Source organism: Acinonyx jubatus, chromosome A1 (assembly GCF_027475565.1).
Source record: "Acinonyx jubatus isolate Ajub_Pintada_27869175 chromosome A1, VMU_Ajub_asm_v1.0, whole genome shotgun sequence".
In the NCBI taxonomy this organism is placed as follows: Eukaryota; Metazoa; Chordata; class Mammalia; order Carnivora; family Felidae; genus Acinonyx; species Acinonyx jubatus.
Genome location: NC_069380.1, coordinates 101177357 through 101201301, shown reverse-complemented (window position 1 = coordinate 101201301; position 23945 = coordinate 101177357).

The window sequence follows — 23945 nt, the reverse complement described above, 5'->3', positions numbered from 1 at the left end:
GAACTCACGGACCGCGAGATCGTGACCTGGCTGAAGTCGGACGCTTAACCGACTGCGCCACCCAGGCGCCCCAAGATAAGTGCATTTGAAGCAAAAGCCTGGTAGATGGTAGAAAAAGCATGTGTCCAGGATGGTCTCTGACGCCACCGAGTTGGGGCCAGGACAAAATTCTAGTGAAGAAATACACGTTTGTCCTTCTCCTCTTCTCATCCTAAGACAAGCTGTTGTGGCGTTTCAGTGGAGACAAGGTTAGGACATGGAAAACTTGGTTTAGTCTAGTGTTTCTTGGCCTTCTAAGCTGATCACAAATACCAAGTCGGTTGCGAAGAAGATGCCGCGTTAGATGAGCCCCGAAGGGCATTCGAGGAGAAGAGAAGCAGACCAGGGCTCCTTAAGCCCACTGTGCATTAGGTTAAGCTGCCCGAGTCAGGATTCCTTGGAAAGGTCAAGTAGTTACCGATCCAGGGGCCAGCAAATGGTGTAGCTTCGAATCTGAGCTATGTCCTTGCTTGAGGTTGCTTTCAATCGGAACGCTCAGTGGATGCGATCTCCAGTTTAGGACAATAGCAGGCCTTCCCATAATGCATAGTCATCCAGACATACTTCCAAGGATGCCACAAGTGGTTTGTCCGGGAGACTCCCTCCCCAGATGTCAATTGGGTCCGTGTTTGCTGTGAAATGGGAACACATGAGAATAATCACATCTTCTGGGAAGATGATACTTGCAGTCCTTGCTTTCCAAAACATTTCACAATTTCAATCATGCTGTTGTTGGTTTGTTTGTTTGTTTTTTTTTAATACATCTCAGCTGTTTGGCAGGGACTTACCAATACATTTTGGTTGATCAAACAGAAAGATTAACATCTAGTTTGTGCATTTGCTTATTCTCTGACACAGACGTGTTGTTTTGTTTTTTTTTTTTTTTTAAATCAAGACAACTTGTTCGAATAAGTTCGCTCAACTTAGAATGATGTTCCAGAAAAGGTAGGAAAGAGGCTCTCTGGAATATTTTTGGTGTGATCTAATGAGTCAAATAAAGAACAGCATACAGAAACACCTTGCAGTTTCTCAACACATTGAAAATGCTCAGAGCGTTAAAGGAAAAACAATTTGAAGCCCTCCACGTCTGTTTTCTGTTTGTTAGCAAAATTTTGGCAGTAGCCACAACTGTTTACATGGGGGAACATGAGTCAGTCTAATTTAACACGATGTGAATGTGTTTTGGAGTAAAAATGTGCACAGTATATCATGAAATTATGCGCTGGTCCTAGATCCAAATAATGTCAGAGCTGAAAAAGCTGAGAGAGCATCCAGCTTAACCCTCTTATTTAAATGATGAGAAAATGGGGGCCTAACCTGGTGAAGTGGCTTACCCAAGATCAAACGGCTAGTCATTTGCAGAACTCGTCATCTTACAATCTCTATTTGCCCTTCATTCTACTTTTCCGTAACGGTGGTGTTAGGCTCTATGGTCTTTGTCCTCCCCTCTAAAAGACGACTTTGGATAAATATTTCCGTTTAGTGACCAAAACGTATCTGAGTATCAGGCGAAGGACTTTGAAAATCAAAACCCAGGCCAAATCATTACCCAGCATATAGAACTTCTACTTCTGTATCGACTCCATTAGCCAAAACTGGTTAAATCATCTCTCGAAGTAGGAAAAATTAATGTTTTCTCCGAAGTTTACATCATGATTCTGGGACTGAATTTGGCCTGGCTTAGAACTCATTTCTGTAACAGGACAATGGACATTAAGCGAAGGGCAAAATTGGGGGTGCCTGGGTGGCTCATTCAGTTGGACATCTGACTCTTGATTTTGTCTCAGGTCATGATCTCGTGGTTCGTAGGTTCAAGCCCCACTTCGGGCTCTGAGCCAACTGCATGGAGCTTGCTGGGAATCCTCTCTCTCTCTCTTCCTCTCTCTCTGTCTCATCCCTTCTTGGGCTGTCTCCTCAAAACAAATAAACTTAAAAATTTTTTTTTAAAAAGAGAAGGCCAAAATTGAAGATCAGGGAAAGAAGATTCAAGTTTTCTAAAGGGGAAGATGAATCTCTTGGATGAAATATTTAAAGAAAACCATTCTTTCAGTCCTGAAAGACTGAGAGGTGGAGAGAAATTTTCCATAAGGGTTCTGGTCACAGCAAGCAAGATTACTTTTCTCCAGGTCAGTAATATGTATCAGACACACTGGGCTTCAAACCTGCATGTATCACACAAGCTTAGGTCTCAATTTCTTTCTCTAAAAAAAAGAGGTAAAGCAATAATTGACCTCATGGCCCTGAAGTAAGAGTAAGCTCCTGGCAAAAACCAGTTACATTTTTGGTGGTCTAACAGCAAACTACTGGAAAGAGAAATGAAGCAAACGATCCCTTTTACAAGAGCATCAAACAATCCTAAAATTTGAATGGGACCAAAAAGACCTTGAATAGCCAAAGCAATTTTGAAATAGAAGAATGAAGCGGGAGGCCTAATTCACCCTGATTTTAAACGATATTACAAAGCTGTAGTAATCAAAACAGTACAGTATTGACATAAAAACAGTAACCTGGATCAGCGCTCAAAACATCACTAATCATCAGAGCAATGCAAGTTAGCATCACAATGAGATGTTAACCTACTCCCGTTAGGATGTGTATTACTGAAAAGAGAGGACCTTACAAATGCTGTCGAGATGTAAAAAAAAATAAATAAAAAATAGAGGCGCCTGGGTGGCTGATTCAGTGAAGTGTCCGATTTCAGCTCGGGTCATGATCCCACGGTTTGTGAGTTTGAGCCCCGTGTCAGGCTCTGTGCCGACGGCTTGGAGCCTGGAGCCTGCTTCAAGTTGTGTGTCTCCCTCTCTCCCTGCCCCTTCCCTACTTGGGCTCTGTCTGTCTCTGTCTCTGTCTCTCTCTCTCTCTTTCAAAAATAAAACATTAAAAAAATTTTTAAATAAAAAGATAATAAAAAATAAAACATAGAGGGCAGGGGGATCCCTGTGCTCTGTTGGGGGGAATGCCAACTGGTACAGCCCCGATGAAAAACAATATGGAGATTCCTCAAAAAATTAAAAATAGAACTACCATATGATCCAGCAATCCCATTTTTGGGTATACATACAGAGAACACAAAATTACTATCTTGAAGAGATCTCTGTATTCCCATAGTCATTTCAACAGTATTCACAACAGCCAAGGTCTGGAAACAATCTAAGCGTCCATGAGCAAATGAATGGGTACAGAAGCAGTGGTGTGTGTGTGTGTGTGTGTGTATACACATGCATACATATATGTACATACAATGGATCTTACTAGGCCTTTCAAAAGAAGGCAACCTTGACATTTGTGACAACATGGATGAACCTGGGGGACATTATGTTAAACGAAATGATCCAGACAGAAAAACACGGCTTGCATAGTGTTCCTTGTATGTGGAATCTTAGGAAGAAAAAAAAAAGTGAACTCCTAGATACAGGATAAAATGTGGTTGTCAGGGACTCAGGAGTGGGACAGATAGAGTCATAAAAGAGTAGAAACTTTCAGTTATAAGATCTGAAGATCTGACGTATAACATGGCGGTTGTAGTTACTGAGACTGTTGTCTGAGTGAAATGTGCTATGAGGGTAGAAACTGAGTTCTCTCTCTCACACAAAGAAAATGCTTGAGATGAACGTGTTGATTAACTTGATAGTGGGAATCCTTCCACAGTGTAGACATATAGATCATCAGACTGTATGCTTTAAATGTATTACAGTGTGGTTTATATATACAACGGAATACTATGTGGCAATGAGAAAGAGTGAAATCTGGCCATTTGTAGCAACGTGGATGGAACTGGAGGGTATTATGCTACATGAAGTAAGTCAGGCAGAGAAAGACAGATACCATATGTTTTCACTCATATGCAGATCTTCAGAAACTTAGCAGGAGACCATGGGGGAAGGGAAGGAGGGAAAAAAAAACTTAGGGAGGGAACCAAACCATAAGAGACTCTTATTTTTTTATTAAAAAATTTTTTTAACCTTTATTTATTATGAAGAGACAGAGACAGACCGTGAGCAGGAGAGGGGCAGAGAGAGAGGTAGACACAGAATCTGAAGCAGGCTCCAGGCTCTGAGCTTTTAGCACAGAGCCTGACGTGGGGCTCGAACTCATGAACCATGAGCGAGATCATGACCTGAGCCAGGGTCGGATGCTTAACCAACTGAGCCACCCAGGCGCCCCATATGAGACTCTTAAAAACTGAGAACAAACTGAGGGTTGATGGGGGGTGGGAGGGGGGAGGGTGGAGGATGGGCATTGAGGAGGACACCTGTTGGGATGAGCCCTAGGTGTTGTATGGAAACCAATTTGACAACAAATTTCATGGTTAAAAAATAAATAAATGTAGTAAAGTTTTTGTAGTCAATTATACCTCAATAGGGCTGAAAAAAAAAGTGAAGAAACAGGATGTTCTCCAACATCAAGAGGTAGATCCTGTTCCCTCACCCCATTGCCTATGGGCTGGCCTTGTGACTCAGCTTTGACTTTGAATGGAGTGATGTCTGAGTTCTGGGATATGGGCTTCCAGAGACCATGCAGTTTCTGTCTTTGCCCTCTTGGAGTGCGGCTCTGAATCCCCCCTGAAAGGAAGCTGATGGAGCTTAAAGAAGGATGCAGGGCCCCACACAGGAGAAATAATCTGCCTGAGCCCACAGGCTGCCAAGCTGCCAGGAACGTGAGGGAGGCCATCTCGGGTCTTCCCGTCCAGGGGAGCCCCCGGCTGAAGGCAGCCACACGTGAAGACCCAGAGGATAAATTCATGCCTGCCACATGGTCATGCTCACCCTTGGGAGGGCACACACCTGCTGCCTTGGCATGCAGATGTTTGTGAGGTCGTGCCCCCACGCCACCTAGGGTTTTCCCTGAGGCTCTTTCTTTTGCCCCCCTGCTGCATTCAGAGGTCCCATACCTCTCCTGTCCCGTCCATACAACTGGGGACACCAGATATGAGAACCACTACTGATTGTGACCTGGTGGGTTATGCGTGAGGGTTTCGCTTCCCTTAGGATTTCAGCCAAAGCTGCTGGCCACTGATGGTTATACAGATGGTGTGATCACATACAGAGGGAAAAAAAGATGTGATGTGAGCTTGGGGTTCTCTTTTCTCAGTCCCATTAAAACATCGTATTAGTTGCCTTTGAAGGACAGCCCTGTCACAAAATAAATTTTCAGAAAATGTGAACTATGCTGTCGATAATTATTAGCTAATAATTATCCACATAGCATTTTACAGTTTATAAAGCAGGCCCAATAACTTTATCTTAATTAAATCTCAAAATAACCCCTTGGGCAAATTATGTTTTCCACCGTATAGAATATGTAATAATGTTACCGGAAGTTAGTATCTTGCTTAAAATCTTTGGAATCTGACGTGACACTCAGGGTTCATAACCTGCTCTTTGGATGCCATTTTAAATTTCTGTGTTCTGCTTCTGTGTAAGTGACCTATAAATACATGATATCACAGGTATCACTAGTGAAAGGGTATTAAAGCTTGGCTGTAAATAGTGAATTAATGATCTGATTTCAACTTGCCCTCTTGGCTTAGCCTCTGAGATGCTCCCTCAGTGTACTGTTAATTAACATGACGTCTAATAATTCGCTAATGTCCTTGGTTTGAGTTACTCCTAATGTACCTCTCATGTCCTTTCCCAGGGCAGAAAGATGTGGTACAAATCGTCACAAAGGTCTAGCACCTTCTTAGGCGGCTGTCTTCCCGTGGCGAAGCATATTGGCTGGTAGTCCTCTAGGAGGTACAGAAGAATCGGGGCAGAATATTCCCAAGAGGCAGTGGCTTATAGTGGGTGTCGCCGAAATGTTTTCTGCAAGAGAGACTGAAGCCATCAAGGGAGTATGAATCAAAACTGTAAAGGTTAAAAACAAAAAACAGGGGCGCCTGGGTGGCGCAGTCGGTTGAGCGTCCGACTTCAGCCAGGTCGCGATCTCGCGGTCCGCGGGTTCGAGCCCCGCGTCGGGCTCTGGGCTGATGGCTCGGAGCCCGGAGCCTGCTTCCGATTCTGTGTCTCCCTCTCTCTCTGCCCCTCCCCCGTTCATGCTCTGTCTCTCTCTGTCCCAAAAATAAATAAACGCTGAAAAAAAAAATTTAAAAACAAAAAACAAAAAAACAACCACAACCTCAAGGACCTACCATTTCGCACCCGTTATGGTGACCCTAATCAAAAGGACAAATAATAAACATTTTGATGAGACGTGGAAAAACAAGAACTCTTGTACACAGCTGGTGGGAATTTAAAACGGTGTAGCCACCTCAGAAAAGCTGGGAGTTGCTCAAAAATCTAAAAATAGTTACTATGTGACCCAACAATGTGACTTCTGGAATTGATATTACCTGTTTATGTCAAATGTTACACATTAAGCCTCGTGGCAGCATACGTCACAATTGGGGGAAGATGGAAAGAACCTGATTGTCCATCAACTGATGCATGGATGAATAAAATGTGGTCATCCGTATAATGGGATATTATTTGGCAGTAAAAAAAAATATTTGAAATACTAATAGGCTACCACGTGGGTGAACCTTAGTGACATTGTGCTAAGTGAAAGATGACAGATATAAAGGCCCTTTATTGTATGATTCCATTTGTCCGAAAAGGCCAGGATAGATCAATTCATAGAGCTGCAAAGCAGATTAATTATTTCCTTGGACTGTGGCGAGGGGCACAGTGGTTGGGAGGTGACGACTAGGGAGGAGTAGGGTTTCTTTGGGGGCCGGTAAACATGTTCTGTAATTCACTGCGGTGCTGGACGCACAAGTCTGTGAGTGTAGCCAAAGCCCTTGAATTGTATTATTTTGAAGGACTAAATTGTATGATATGTGAATTATGTTTCAGTGGAGCTCTTACGAGAAGAAGAGAGAGCAGGGCATACTAAAAGCTCAAATGGTACAGATATTAAGATGCTCAAGGAGAGAAATAGCTCTAAAGGCTTATCTCTGAGGTGCAAATGTCAAATGCTGGGGAGCCTGATGTGGGTTTCACACCCTTTCCTCCTCGGTGAGAAGCTCGGGGTTTGGAGTTTCCTCCTAAGTGTGGGCAGCTGCACCGTGGATGGGCTTTCGGGCGAGACCCTGGGCCAGCCTCTCCTCCCCACTCTCTCATTTGCCTGATAGGTTCAAGTCACCCACTCAGGTTTTGCTATTCTTTCCTGAGCAAACTGTTCCATAAATAGCTATAGATTCAGAGTGTTCAGGGGAGGAGGTGACTTTCAGATCTTTCTGTGTCACCGTCGTAAACAGGAACCACGGTCAGGGTGTTGACAGTGGGTTTCTCATCAGTAGGAAGTGAACGTTTGGGCTTCTGCATGGCCAGGGGGAGGAGGGGAGTTAGACAAAGCGAGGGGAGCTAATGTTTATTCTAGTAAGGCGAGTGGCTGCTGTATTCAATGCACTACATTAGGCCCTCTGCCCACCTCTTAATTCTCGCACTCATGTGGCAAGATAGGTATAATTATTTTCGATCGGGAGTTGAGTCAACTGAGGCTGCAAGAGAATAAGCGGTTGGTCACCCGGCCCACAAGGAGCGGCCCCAGAATATAAAACCAGGTCTGTTTCCTGCTGAAGCTTGTGACTTCGAAATCCTCGATTCAGACAAACATGGGGAACTGACCCTCTGGAGTCTGGGGCCTGCAGAAGTGACCCCAGACAAAGGTGCCGTACAAAATACATGCAGGGACTGTGGCCCCACGTTAGTCAGGTTTGACTCGTCGTATTTACCTTTGATTTAGGGGAGGGGGTCATGCGCTGCTGCCGGGGGATGGGCACCCACGGGGATCCTGCTGACCACTACCCCACCTTTACTTGGCGAACGCGTCTGACTGTCCCCCTTTGCAGATGGTCAAAGTGCTTGCCCTTACGGCTAATTGCCTCCTTGCTTCTGAGCGTCCCCTCTGCACCCGGGGACTGCTTTGTGTAACGGGGCCCTAGGCAGCTGCTGTGAGCCCGGAGGTCAGGCGAATGTGGGTTGAGGACAGGAAGACACCTGCCTCTTGCATGCAAAGATGGGACAAATGACAACATTTGTTGCCTTGGATCTGAGCAGCCCAGGCAGCATGTGTGAGGGCCTCGCAAGCTCTGTTTTCTTCATGAGCGTGGGCCCCTCTTTTCATATCTGGAGCAGGGAACAGATGTTTCATCAAAAGACACATTTAAAATAAAGATAATTATGCAGTAAGAGGCTTAATTACATCAGCTTATTCAGGTCCACTTAATTGCCTGACGGCCTGAGTGCCGCCCCCTTATTTGCAACAGAACCTCTCATGTTTTGCTGGTTTGTCAAATCCTTTGATGGCTCGAGGAAGACGTTATTGACTTAGCAATTCAGAAAATATCAATTCCTTATATACGGCTGGGAGAGGAAAATGTAAATATTTTTAACAAGCCATAAAGAACCGTCATTTTCCTAGAGGTGGTTTACGGTGTCCCATAAAGGATTAATGATTGCAAGGACTCAGAGAGGTAAGCCTGAACTAGGTATTTCCTTTCCAGTTGTCTCTTTGGTCATATCTGAAAGCTGGCCAGCAAATTAAAATCCCAGAGAGAAGGTGATTTGCTAATTTAAGGAGGCCATTTGAATCATGTGACGGTGAAGCAAGTGACCAAAAAAAAAAAAAAAAAAAAAAGAAGAGAAAAGAAAGAAAGAAAAGAAAAAGCAGTTTCCTGGTGCTATTTCCATCTCACCGTAACTTCAAAGGCATAGATTAGTTCTTTTTCAGACAGGTGTCCTGTTCCCTGTCTCCTCCCTAGCCCACCAGCTTTTTTGAAGCACTATTTTCTATTTCGAATGCCTCTATTTTCTCTCACCTTTCATTTCTTTCACCAAAGCTTGCATCCTGACTCCTGCCCGCACCGTTTCAGTCTTCTGAGCACAGATGTCCAACTCTGCTGCTTTTTAGTCCTTATCTCATGAGGTGGTCTGGAGCGTTTACGTAAACTCTTCTACCGTGGCTTCCAGGGTATTGCACCCTCCTGGACTGACCCCTTGAATCAGCCTGGATACCATCAGGAAACAGATGGCACGTTCATACTGAGAAATTGAAGGGAGTGTGATCGAGGGGCTCTTGACAAAGGTCGGGGAAGCCTGCAAGGTTGGGGCAATTTGCTGGGGATATAGACAGAGGAGCTGTGAGCACCCGTAGGGCTCAGAGGCAGGAGCAGTTAGCTCAACTGCCACATGGAGAGAAACCCCAATAGAAGCTGTGCACTTGTGAGAGAGAGAGAGAGCTCATCTAGGGCAATCTAGTAGGCAGAGGGCTAGGGGAATAAATACTCCAACTTCACTCTCTCCCTAACTCTGATTTCTGCCAGTGCTTACCAGTGGCCCAGTGAGCCTGACTGTCAATGGACAAGGGAGACCATGGAGGCAGCTTGCACAGATCAGCCTCCTGGCATGGAGCAGGGTGGAAAGTGGATTTGGAAGGGCAAACAGAAAGTACCCACTACATCCCCATCTATCATTTGTTTTCTTCTTAGGATCGCTTATCAGCCCTTCTTCCATCACCGTGTCTATTAATATAATGTTCCTGAAGGCTCTGTACGCCCCTCTTCTCCTTGTCCTAGGCAACCTCACCTACTTCTTGGTAGGTGACGAAGCTGGAAGTATTATATTGTGGCTGTATTGATAGTTTCCATCTCCCCCTGTCTCCTTTTCTCCCAAGCTCCGTTGGCTTGGTGTGTCCATATTAAATGACCTGCCCCTCCCTTAGTTTTAACACATTCACATAGAACTCCTCTTTCTCCCAGTTGGATTCTCCTTGAACTCTGTCCTGGGTTAATGTTCTCCTCGAAGACCCTAGGCTAAAATCATCATACTTCTCTTTATTTTCATCACTTTTACCCAGCCATTTGGCTACCAAATTCTGTAAATTACATCTCTGAATTATCTCTAGTATTTCTTTGCTCCTCTCCATTGCTCTGGGCAAGGCCATGGGTCATGCTTCCATTTTTGAAAAATTTTTTAAATTTATATGTACTCGTCTGGGATCACTTCCTTGCTTCTTGTCTTTAAATTTTACATGGTATTCTACACACTCCTTCTCAAGTTATCTTTCTAAAGTAGTTTACATTTTGTTAAAAGCCTTCAGTGTCTTCACATGACCTGTAGAATAAGGTCAATAGTTTAGGATGGTTTTATAGCCCATTCCATCATAATCCCAACCTATATTTCTATCCACACAGCTTAGTATATATATCCTTTTAAGTAATTCATCCTTCATATCTCCATTCCTTTTATCATGCTGCCTTTAAATTAGTATATGCAAATGTCAATGTCAATGAGGGAAGCAGTCTATATGACAAACAGGGAATGAAGAAGATCAGGCGATCAGAGAGAACATGCCAATGTCAAGTTAATTCAGGTTCTGTGGATTGTTGTCATGTGGGACTTTGAATCCTTTGTTTTTAGATGTCTATTTCCTGAAACCCACCAACAACCATGTGAGTTGATCATGTGTCCACGATCCACTTGTGTTAGAATCTCTCTGACAGTTTTAGTCCAGCGGATCCCTGATGGGCATATCAGGGATCTCCTGAAGAGAACAATTTGTGCTAACATAAGGTTCCAGATCCAGTCACTCATTATTCAGTGGAGATCAGTGGCCACATTCCATGTGGTACATGTAGGAAATACAGCCCTATGGTAAACAGCATGGCCATCTGATGATTTGCAAATGTTGGAAGCTGACCTTACTCACACTCCTGTTTCCTGAGAGATTTGGGGGAGTCCATCAATTGTCCCACCATATGATGGCAATAATAGCTACCTGTGAAGACCCATGGTTTAGTGACCGAGGGAGAATACAACAAAATGCTGTTTTTCTGAAGTGCAGTGATGGGTGATTTGCAGCTTCTAACAGGGTGACCCTGGATGCAGGGCTGACCCCAGATTCCTGAACACAGGATATTCCTATTTGGCAGCTTTATCAGCTGGGATGTGAATTAACTCTTGAAGGAGTAGGTTATGAGGAGTTTTCTGCCCTGAATTCTTCATTCTTATGGGGTCACCTGAGTAGAATGGGTCAGCACCTTGACTAGAGAATTGGAAATTGTGTTAGAAAATTGCATGGTGAGTATTAGAATCTTCCAATTTCTTGGAATTCATAGGCTTCCAAAAGGGCTAGAGCTTGGCCAAAAGTCACACCAAACCACCTAATCTTCCCCTTGAAGTGGGGACAAATGATGTGCCCATACAAAGGGTTGCTTGCTCGGTCTCCTGTGAGTACTTGAAAACAGCATGGATCACGAGGCACGGGCAAAAGTGCCAGGGAGTGGTAAGGCCAGGTACCTAGTGCTTGGATCAGCATTCTCCAAGAGCTTGTAGGCCATGGGGGAAAGGACCAAGACCGCTGTTGGGGGAACTTCATCCTCCTAACCCCTGTACTCCTTTGAGAGCTCTCACAGTGGACTTTGTATTGGATCTCACATCTTCTCTCCCCCTGTAGTCATGGTGACGCGTGCACTTTCTTAAACCGCACGCTTCATACTCTGAACTTGGCCATTCCTCCCTTCTCCCCATGTTCGTGATAACTTTCGCAGCCCTTGTTACGAAGGAGAGTTTTAATCTCCTTGAAGCACCGGGCTTCTTGGTCTCGGATACTTGTTCCACCTTTCTATCTTGGGTGTTGAAAACAGTGTTCACATACCTTCATGTCCACAAACATGTTTATCATTGCCTGCTCCAGACTGATAGCCTGATGCAACAATGGACTAGATAGAAATGGCCTAGTCCTACTTAACCTGCTCAAGTCATGATTTCTTCGGATACTACACAGTCTGCATAGAAAAACCTCCCTACTCATCCACCCACAATATAATCACGATGAGCTCTTCTCTCACCTCGTGTAATTAGCTGTAGAAGTCCTCCTCAGGAGGGCTTAGGTGATATATTCTAGTCATCCTAAGAACCATGTAAAATATAATGCACCTGTCCCTGAGCCCTAGGAGAAGTCATTTGAATAAGAGGGGGCAACTGAGTTTGTTCTCAAGAAGTATCCATGCACAGTCAGGTTCTAGCGACCAATCCTGTAATCCTAAGGTTTCCTTTCATGACTGTCATGAGTGGTCTTATAATCTCTCACACTCCAGATCTCAGCTCCAGGAACCTGGGAATTACTTTCTGTTCCATTCCAGACAGGGCTGTAAAAATATAGCCAGCATTGCGTTGTACCATATGATAGGAACGTGATTGTAAGTGATGGGCAGCACTTTGTACTCCAGAGTTCTCGTCTTACCCTATGTAGATGATCTCCTTTCCATCCTTGATGGCCCCGTTCAAGTGACCAATTGCTTTTGTGAAGCGTGTCCGGGCGCCCAGCCAGAATTGATGGAAATACCACGGGGGGAGTGGGGGAGGGGAAGAATGGGTCCCAAATTATGCAGAGACTTTGCAATCTGGCCAATCTTGTGTCAATAAGAAATAATACTTGTTTAATCCTCACGACCACGTTGTGAGATGGTACTTGTAGCTCCCTTTGTGGGAAAGAAAACTAAGGATCAAGGAGGTATTACAGTTGGCTTAAGATCACATAGATACTGAGTATCAGAACGAGCAGTCACACATGAATCTGTTGCAGGTGAAAAGTCCGTTTCTCTCCACAACGCATTTTTTCCCCAGTTAACTTCATTTCCTATATAGTATACTGAGTTTTTACATCACAGCTGCGAAGCCAAGTTCTTCGGGGGGTTAGATGGGTAATAAATACAATTGTGTGGAGAAGCCAAATGTAAATCAGCAGAGACTGAGCTGGCCAGTGGATGCTGGGCTCGAAACATTCCAATTAGAACTCAACATAACAAGCAAACCCAGCAGGGCTGTAGACCAAATTTGCCTTCAGGACGTGAGTTTGCTACGGTATCTTTTTTTTAATCTATATACGTGTGTGTGTGTGTGTGTATATATACACACACACACACACACACACACATGTATATATACGTGTATATATATATACATATATACGTGTATATATACGTGTATACACACACACACACACACACACACACACACATATATAATTTATTGTCAAATTGGTTTCCATACAACACCCAGCGCTCATCCCAACAGGTGCCCTCCTCAATGCCTATCACCCACTTTCCCCTCTCCCCCATCCGCCATTTTGTCCAGGTCTCTTCACCAAGTAGAAACACTATAGATGTCCTGTCAGTTAAACGAAAGAAATTAAATACTTGCCTTTAATCTTCAAATGGGTTTTCTTCAAATTGTATTTCTATAGACATATATCCATATGAAGGTAATTTAAAACTATTAAAATAGTTTGGTTAAAATTATTGCCCACCCCTCCACTGCCCATCTAGAAATTTGAAGTGACCAATGAGACACGAAGGCCAAAAACGATAGATTGGTCCGATTCCTTTTTGTTGGCCTCAAAAATCACAAAAGAGATGTTTGGTTTCCCAGTAGCTCTGAAGATGGGGTCTGTTCAACAGGACACAGTGGTTTCCCCCCTGAAATGCATTTTGTTTATTATCCACAAGCTCTCTTTAAGAGTATTACACAGCAAAACTGCGTATTGAACTCAGGTGTGGCTCTTGAGTAAGCCCATGTTCTGCTGCTTTAGACTTTGTATGGATTTATACACGCTAATTTTCTCAGTATGAAGTCCAAGGTTGTCCTTAAATTAGAAGGCCCTGCTTAATATGAAGTTACCAAATTTATCTTCAAGGAGGAGAGGGATAATCATCCCGTAATGATTTTAAACTCATGCTTATGGGTACGGTCATTTCAAGCAAACCCTGATGAGTTGGGAAAGACTTTCCAGCCCTCTTTGGCATTTCAACAGCATTTATTATCGTTCTGTGGCCTACATTAACTACTATTTTTAAGGGTAGCCGCAAAGATTGACCATGTATAATTGAAAATCTGAAAACCGCTTTCCCTATGTTTATTTAAATGTAATTAGCACCTGTTTTGAATTAAACTTTGTACTACTTTGCCCAGAATTCTTCAAAGAAACTTATTCTTAGACCTATATAGTATACCAATACATAAGACACTCTAAGTTTCTTACATGTGCTGCTTAGTTTTACATAGCTCCTTTTCAGCTTGTCTCGGAGGACTTTCTCAGCGATTCAGAGACATGTCTCTGTTTCTTCCAGCAGTAGTTGAGATGTTCTGCATTTTCTATGGATCCGTGGGTTTTGATTCCCCAACGTTCACCTCATTTCCCGACCCCAAAACCTACACCTCTCTGCACCTGTTCTCTCATTTTACTTTCATTACATTTTTTGGTGGTTAGATTAATATCCAGTGTTTGGATTATTATAACCACGTAAATCTGAAAGTAGGTAAATATGTAAATATGACCATACATACAATGCCTTCTCTATTGCATTGAATACTTTTGAAGTCCTTTTCATTTTTCCTAAAATGATCATTTCAACGTACTCTACAGCCCATTCTTTGCTTCCTTATCTTCGGCCACCCCGCACAATTGTATTACCTGCCTAATTAATCCTTGAAGAAATTGTTTTTTTGTGGTCCTATAATCCCTACTAGGACTTTCTGAAAGAATTCTAAAACTCCTTTCAATCTACTCGAACACATGAAATTGTCTCTCAATTTCTTTATTTTTCCTCTTAGAAATTCCCTCCTGGGACCCTCGGTTATCCTTCCATGATGTGTACCGGTTGTTTTCTAGACCCATTGCACAGCTGTTGTCCTGGAACTTGTGCTCTAGGAAATGATAAATTACAAAACTACCCAGAATCGTTTACCCTTTCCTACCTTACCCTGTGTCTTTGCACCTTCTCCCATCCAGCAGGGACAGTTACGTCCCTTCCCTTGAATCTCGGCTGTCGTCCTTCCCTCTTGGAACTCTGCTGCCTCCATGACAAAATCCCAGCCTACCTGGAAAATGCGCCACCCTGTGGACAAAGATGATCTACCTTGTTGAGGCAGTTCTAGAGTAGGTAGTCTTAACAGGTGACCCAGAAATTGAGCACAGGTGCATGAAACCATCCAGGACCAGAAGAGCTCAGCTAAGCCTATTCATCTTGCCAACTTGCAGAATCTTGAGCTAAACAAATAGTTGCCATTTCAAGCGTCTAGTTTGAGAGTTGTTATAAAAACTCTCAGAGTTCACATAGAATTGGTCTCAGGAGAAGGTGCCAGGTGAATTTATGGGAGGTGGAAAGATAGCATCCCGAGCATGTGGTTATGGTGTTGGTGCTCAGTAGGCTCTAGAAGCGGAGGACTCTGAGGTATGAGAAGCAGCTTTGGTTCAAGAACATGTTGAAAGTTGTTTTGTTTTGTTTTTAATAAGATATAATTCATACAACATAAAATTTACCAGTTTAAAGTGTAAAATGCAGTGGATTTTAGTGCAACCATCACCCCTATCTAATTTGAGAGCATTTTAATCGCCCCTAAAAGAAACCCTACACTTATTGGCAATCACTCTCTATTCCTCTCTCACCTCAATCTCTAGGAACCACTCATCTACTACTGGTCACTATGAATTTGCCTCTTCTGGACATTTCATATAATAGGACTTCTTTGGCTTCTCTCATTTGGCACAGACTTTGAGCTCTTACATTTAGATCTTTGATCCTTTTTGACTCAACATATGTATAGGAGGTAAGTTGGCCGACTTGATTATTTTACAACCAGATATCCAGTCGAGAGTGTTTTTCTGGCTGAATATATTCCATGGGGAGGTGAAATTCTTCCCTAGGAAATTCTACTACAAGAGGTGAAGGGAGGAGCCTAAGCTTAGAAGTGCTTTCTATTAAGGAAATGGGGGTCTGTATGACTGGACAGACCTCACCCTCAGGCAGACAACAAAAGCTCAAGTGAAACTAAGGAGTTAGATACTATGGGTGGAAAAGATTGACACCTAAATTAATACCTGGTGATTGGGTGCCCATCACTTCAAATTCCTAAACTTTTTAAGTAAAGCCACAGTATCTCAATTGTACTCTGAGAAATGAGACAGTAAGTTGAGAAAGATCACCACAGACATGGTGAATGGATGGTGCCAAATGAATTTTTTACTGGGATATTTTACCCTATTGGTTTAAAGTTCGCAGTTTTTGGGTTTGGGATAACAGGCATCACCTGAGAACATGTGGTGATGCTGAACCAAGGCTCATCTTTCCACTCTCCTCTCAGACATCATCGAATGTTTGCCTTCTGCCATTCAGTAACTCTTACGATGGACTGTCAGACTATAATTTTGCCTGCAGTAACAGTTCTAGAAGGCCAGAGGTTATCTTGTTTTCTCACTCTGATGGTTGTGGAGCCAGGGCTATAATTATCTTGTGTACCACATTCAATGTTCAGAATCTTAGGGAAGGGATTGCGGTCCTTCAATTTATAATAGGAAATATATATCTGACCTTCATCCCCAGTTTTGGCACAGAGCTCATAAAACTCTTGGCATTTTCTAAGTAATGAGAGCAATAAACTTGCCCTTTGTTATATTAATGAGATGACTTTTTGAAAGCACCTAAGTCTGAGGGCTGTTTGCCAGTGGATCCGACCATGTGATTAGAGGGTTGGAACTTTGAGTCCCATCCCCTGACTTCTGGGGAGGGAAGGGGGGCTAGAGGTTGAATCGATTGCCAACAGGCAGTGATTTAATCAATCTTGCCTTTGTTATGAAGCCTCCATAAAAATCCCAAAAGGTCGGGGCTGGGAGAGCTTCCAGGTTGGTGAACATGTAGAGATGTGGGGAGAGTGTCATGCTTACCAAAGCCATGGAAATGCTGTGCCCTCGCGCACACTTTGCTATATCCGTCTCTTCTATCTGGCTGTTCCTGAGTTAAACCCTCTAATATCTTTTTGCAATCAATTGGTATTCTAGTGGGTAAATGAATTTCCTGAGTTCTGTGAGCTGCTCTAGTAAATGCCTTGAACCCAAGGAGAGGCCTTTGGAAGCTGTGATTTATAGCTGGTCAATCAGGGGATACTTGGGTGGTTCATTCGGGCTCTTGATTTCGGCTCAGGTCATGGTCTCACAGTAGTGAGATCGGGCCCCATGCGGGGCTCCACACTGGGTATGGAGCCTGCTTTGGATTCTATACGCCACCCCCCCCTCCCCCCGCGACCCTTCTACTCATGCTTCCTTTGTCACTCTCTCTCTCTCTCTCTCTCAAAAAAAATAAACACTTACAGCGGGTCAGTCAGAAGTACATGTCACAGCCTGGACTTGCTGTTGGCTTCTGAGGTGGGGAGTGGTCTTGTGAGCCCCGTGGAATCTGATGCTGTCTCTTGATAGATGGTATCAGAACTGAGTTGAATTGCAGGACACCCAGCTGGTGCCCTCTGTATAATAGAATTGGGTTCAGAAGCTGTGGGATGGAGTCAGAAAGTTGAACTAATACCACTTTTGATGTATGGAAGAAACTGTATTCAATACAAAGAGAAACATCCCAAGATGCAGCCAGTGAAGGAACGACTTTCCTCAGGCATCAAGAACTCCAATACCTGAAAGATGAAAGAATCCTGAATTAGGGAGGATGAAATTGGAACTTGAAGAATTTCAGACGTGGGACCGTTATTAACTCACTAGGTCTAGAAAAATGGATTTTTAACCTTAATGCCTTTGGACTTCACCCTGCCCCAAATTTTTACTCACAAAGGTAAAATAACTTGATTTGGACTTTCATATATTTGCATTGTAATGCTTTTGAATTGTAATGTGATAATGGGAGGATATATATATATATATATATATATATATATATATATATATGTAAATCTGAGTTATCTCTACATTGTTGACATTTTATTATTGGAGTATCTTTATACATTTTTTATTGGATATTTTCATGTTATTGCTTAATCTTATTACTAACTCTCATACGTTATGTCAGACAGTGTGTCTGGACATTATTTAGAGTGAGAAATAGAACTGTGAATAGGTTTTCAGCTTTGAATGCAGAAGAGCTTTGAAAATAATTTAATTACTACATTATTGAAACTTATTTTAAAGTGTTCTTGGGTGGGTGTGTGGCAGGGATGGGGATTGGGGGGGTGAGGTCAGTGTTGGTCCCAGTGATCCAAGGAGGTTACCCAAATGTGAATGGTACCGGGAAAGTGACCTCACGAGGGTCATTCTGGTGCTATGATATACACCTGTTTTCACCCCGGCATGATAGTCCCTCATCTGTCTCCCCTACCTTCACCTATCATACATGTCATAGTTAAGCACAACGTATTAAGGAAAAATTCCACTGGTGAGGGACTTTTGGAGAAATCTTTCTTTCCCATTCTGGATGTTTCTGTCCATGTAGGGGAGATCTCCAGTAGTATAATCCCTGCCCCCCTCGCACCCCTTTGGCTCATTCCACAGAAGAGGACCCAGGTTTCTTACTGTGTGGTGCTTCGTTTCTCAAAGGGAACATTCAAAAAGTAAGCATTCCAAGAACTTCAGGCAGGAGCTGCAAGGTTTATGATAAAGTAGCCTCGGAGGTCCCAGAATGTCATGTCTGTCATATTATATTCATTAAACAAGTCACTAAAGCCAGCCTAGATTCCATGGGGAGGGAAATTAGATTGCATCTTATGATGTGAGGAACAGCATGCTTGTCTAGGCAAGGTAGGATTGATGGCAGCCATCTCTGGAGACTTTCTCCCGTACATGTTAAACCTTTTTCCACCATTTTACTTCCAACCTGTCTGTGCTTTGTGATGATGTAGTTTGTAAGAAACATTTTAAAGTTGGGTCTTGATTGTTTTTTTTTTTTACCTAATAATTCCTGCCTTTTAATAAGTGTGTTTAGTTCGTTTACATTTAATATAATTATTGGTATAGTTGGATTTAAATCTCCCATGTGAATGTTTGTTTTATATTTAATCCATTTGTTCTTTGTTCTGCTCTTCCTCCTTTTCTGTCTCCTCTTGAGTGAATTGCATTCATCATATTCATTTTGCGTGAGGTGTTGTCTATATAATCTCTTATGTTAAGTTTGCTTTTAGTAATTGCTTTAGAGGATATAATATGAATTATTAAATTGTCATCTACTTCAATGAGCAGCCTAAGAACTTTAAAATAAAGTAATTCCCTTGATTCCATCCCACACTGTGTTCTTTCATTGTGTATACCTTAGCCATTGTTAGAATTTTTGCTAATAAACATAACAAAATTTTAAAGACATCATGTATTTGTATTTGCGTATGTGTACATATATTATATAATTTAATATATAATCATATATATGTGCACAGTACATATTATATAACACAAATACATTTGTGTGTGTATACACACATATCTCTAGTGGATAGATAGATCTCTCTTTCTGATCTACTTCTCTACCCTTACTCTTTAGGTCCACTACTCCCAAGCACGCAGTGAAGACACGTGGAAAAGACATGGTGAGTGGTCAGACACCTGCTTTGTGACTTGTTGAAGCTCCTTTGGGTTGCCACCTGTCCTGCTTCTCACGTAAGGCTCTTAAAAGGTCTTTAGAATTTTGGCTACAAAGTCTCTGAGTGGATTCCTCCTCAGGCTGTGATTCTGCCAGGTAGGGGAGCAATGCTAAGCCTTTCTTCTCCTACAAAAGGTTCATTACTCTGAATGTGAGTCCATTCGGGTTTCACTGTGTCCTCTTCTCATGTTGGTCCGTTTGTTTTTTCTCAGATTCTGTAGCTTTTCCAACCTTTTGTTGTCGTTAGTCAGTTGCTGCCTCCTGTTCCTTTCTGTGTATGAATCAGAGCAGTCTTTTCCAAATTCTTTAGAAATAAGAGACTTCACAAGTAGGGTTCCTTCCCCCTCAAAGACCTTTACTCTTGCAATTGTCTTCTACCTGTTTACCTTTCAGGTTTCAGCTTAAAAATCATTTCCTCATGAGAGACCTCTCTCATCATCTTTGTCTTTCTCTTCTGATTGTAAATCTTTTTCTCTGTGAAGTTCTCAGTAGTTGTCATAGTGATGGGATTAATACTCTGTAGTTAATGTGGCTATTGTTCCCCCATGGAAAATAGGGATGGAGTGGAGGAAGAAAGATTTTCAGGATAACAGTTACCTGTGTTTTGTCTGCCTTGGATTTTTCTCTGTTACGTTCTATCAGTCACTCCCATTTCTTTGGAGAAATGATCCTCCCAGGTTCTGTGTAGTCTTAGGAGGCTGTGATTCTGCAGCGACTCCGAGCTGTACCTCTCTCCTCTTCTCAGTGGGGGAGTGAGCTAGGCTGAACCAACCGTAGTACCCTACTCCTAGTTTGATACCGATATTGCTCAGTACTCCTCAGTTGCAAGCAACAGTATCTCAAGTTCAAGAAGCTTAATCAATGTGGGAATTCATTTGTTTATGTAACTGGGAAGTATAAAGAGCTTGCTTCAAAAATCGACTCACAAGCCTTTTTTTTTTTTTCTCCACGTGCTTCATTTCATAGAGTAATGGCAATGAAGCATGTTGGCTTTCTGTCCTTACACTAGTTGAGACATTATATCATCTTGTAGGTTCCTTATAGCTGTGATAGGTCAATGGATCTGGCTTCATTACTGATTCCTTAGCAATTGGCCAATATCCTACAGTTGAACTGCTGTATACCTTCGTACTGGAGATAATATATGCTAAATGAGAAATACCGGGACCATTGCACCTCATTAGTAAAAACCAGATTATTATGAAGAAAGCGTATTGGTGGCAATAATCATTTCTTTCATTAGTTTCAAATGGTGTAGTTTTACGGCGCCAGTGTCAACTTAATGCAGACTGCAGTGGGATCTGTTTAACTGCCTTTCTCTTTTTCTCTCTTCTCCCCTCTTGATCTCCTCTCTCTTTTCTCTCTCTTATTCCTTTCTCTCCTTTGCTTTCTTCTTAGCCACTTCTTTTCTTATTTCCTTCCCTCTTTATTACATAAACTCACTTTCATTCGAATTCCTAGCAAGGAGACAGTAAAGCCAAATAAAATGCCAATTTGCTAGGACAGGATAGGCCAGTGAAGAATCCCCAAAATGTTATAGCCTCTTGTGGGGCTGGGCCCGTTTCTATTAAACTCGTTTAGTGGAAAAGAATTCCCCAGGACGAGGATCTGGCTAAGCCTGATAGGCTCTGGGGCAGGGTTACTACCTCTCCAGGGCTTTCCATTTGGTGGGTTGTGATGATAAAACCAGCTCTGAGTACAGGAGATTTTCATTTGATGAGTGGTCTGAATATCCACTTAGTGGTTATAAAATATTTGCTGCTGAAAGCCACAGAGCATTGATAAACAGATCCTGGACAGTTGAGTTATTGCAATCTACTTAACACGAGGAGAACAAATTATGAGTCAAATGTGCCAGTTTAATAACCTGACTCAGGGCAAAGGGCTGCTCGAGGCGAGTATTAACCCTGCATTTGCTTTGTCTGGCCGAGACCTGGGGGGTGGGCCGTGAGGTACCAAGGCCACTCAGGTGGGTTTGCTATGAGAACTAAGGTACGCAGAGAGGACATTTAAAAAGGCCCGTCTGGTAAAGGAAATAAACAATTTCTAAAACTGCCATATGGTATTGAATATACTACCTAGGCTCCCTCTGGTTTATATCTCATCTTCCTTAGATGACGTGTGCTTAGCCTCATTAAATCTTGTCTTCCGCACAATACTGTATTCCTTCATGTAACTGGGGGAAGGGAAGGAATATTTGTCTGTTCTCTATTAGTCATGTGAACCTAGGTCAGTCTTCTCAGTCCAGGTATTACCAATAGTCCCGTTGAAATCTGACTCCTTTTCTGTACTTGCCCAGATGATGCTGTTCTTTAACATGTGCAGAAAGGGATGGCTCCCTGTCCCTCAAGGGAACCACACCAGGAATGCATCTCGTGGGTGCGTGATTTCCCAAAGCAAACGAAGGAGAAACGGTGGTCGTTGCTGAAGAGGCACCCACACATGCATTTGGGGGTGTGCGTGGAAAGGTCAGACTGGAGGGCCGGGGAAAGCGACGTCCGCAGACGGTGTGTGGGCGTTGTTGCTCACAGCCTGACGGTTGTTCTGAGAATTTTGCTTATTCAAAGCTATGGGGTGGCATTGGAGTCTCAGCCCAGGTGGGGTGGCACATTCCTTCCTGCATTTCCATTTCATTCACTCGCACTCTGCACACTCGCCTCTGCCTCCCGGCGCTGTGAGCCCGCGCGTCCACACACACACGCACGCATGCACGCGCTTCAGACTTGAGGTCTGGCTGCTCGGAACCTTTGCTCCACAAGCCAGTTTCCCTTCCTTCTCTGTCCCCCAAGACTGGAATTGCTGCTGGAAATCTACCTGCAGAATCCAGAGACTCTGCAGACGTGGAATTAAAATAAAGGTGTGCGAAATAAAGAAAAAAAAATGCCCAGAATCGCATTAAGCCCCACGGTATTCTTCTTGCTGTTGGCCTACTCCCAATAGTTTGAAATTGATTTTCCTGAGCCAAGAATTTCCTCGCATGAAATGTGCTGCGCTAGGAAGGCTTTTAAGACCTCTTCACCTTAAAGGGCAAACCTCCGAGTGGGGCTCTAGAAAACAGTCTAGATTTGGCATGCCACTTAAACCACGATTAGTAGGGCATATCGGCAGGCTAGAAATAGCTGCGTGTGTGAACCTCCTGGTCCTCAGCTCTTGACTGCCAGCCAAGCCCCAAATCAATCCCAAAGAATGAAAACCCAGATAATGATGAGACAATGGAGCTCGCATGCCGAAACTCAGGAAAGCATCGTGCTCTCCATAGGGTGACTTCGGGCAGGGTCAGACAAGGAACAGTGACCTTGGCCTACCGGCCCTGTGTCTCCAGGACAGCGTGCCGGGTCCCTGTACCCATAGCCTCCGTTCTCCCGAGGTCGGTTTCCTGGCTAGTAACCTGGGGGCCGATTTTGTTGGCTTTCTCCCGGGGAGTATAATGGGCTTCTTCCACCTGAATGTCTGGTGCTTTCCATCGGCTGGGATATTTTGCAAGGAAAGGCTTTTTAGGAGAACAAGATACTCAGCTCGACTCCTCTTCTGAGCTGGTGTGAGGCCGACTTGATAGATTTTTTGCCTTCCCGTTGAAATATGTCCTGGGTGCCTTGCTTGACAAGCTGTTGTAAAACGTTTAGAGGTCTCTCTTACTTCGAGGCTGTCCTTTTCTCGGGTCTGAATCCGAACCGGGTGGCGAATGGACACCCTTTTCCACTTTGCCTCCCTTCTTAGCCGGGTGGGCGGTTTTTGCTGCCATTTGTTAAGGAGAATCAGCCATAAATCAGGGCTCATTTTCCATTTTCTTCTTATTGATGGAAGGGCTGTAGGAACACAGCTTGTCTCGCAAGCTCCTGGAGCCCTGCAGGACTGCAAGCTGCATACAATAAAAGTTGTTTTGACAGAAAACTGACCAGACATGACAATGGACAGAGGGAGATGACGGAAGGGAGGGGGAAGAGAATGTACACGCTTGTCTGTTTTGAACTGAGGTGCACTCTCTCTTTATTCTTTGTTAAATTACTTTTTCATATGAAGGACACAAAGGGAACGGCCCGTACTGGCAGCCAGAAGGCAGAAAACAAACCCTTTGAAATTTCTAATTTGTTTATAGATGGTCCTCCAGGAGCCAGCTGGAAAATAATTTTGTCTGCCAGAGACAGTGAACAGCCACCCGAGGGTGTTGTGAAAAAAATGACTCTCTCGTTTTGGTCCTTGAATGTCTCATTGTTGAACACTCAGCAGTTGTTCTGAAATTACTCATCTGGCAGGGAAAGAAAATGAAAGAAAAATCCTTCTTCTGCTCTCTGGCCTGAGCTTTTAGGAAACTTATTTTTTTTTAAAGTTGGTTTTTTTTTTTAAATGTGACTTTAAACTGTGTGTCGATTTGGGGGTGACCCAAAGGTTTGTTCACTGTGTCCCCTCCTCTTTCCCTGTCCGACCAAGATTGCTGTTGTGGGTCTGGGAAGTGACATTCCCAGATCAGTGACTTCACACTGTGTGGGAGATACTGTGCGATTCTCAGAATCTCAGAGAT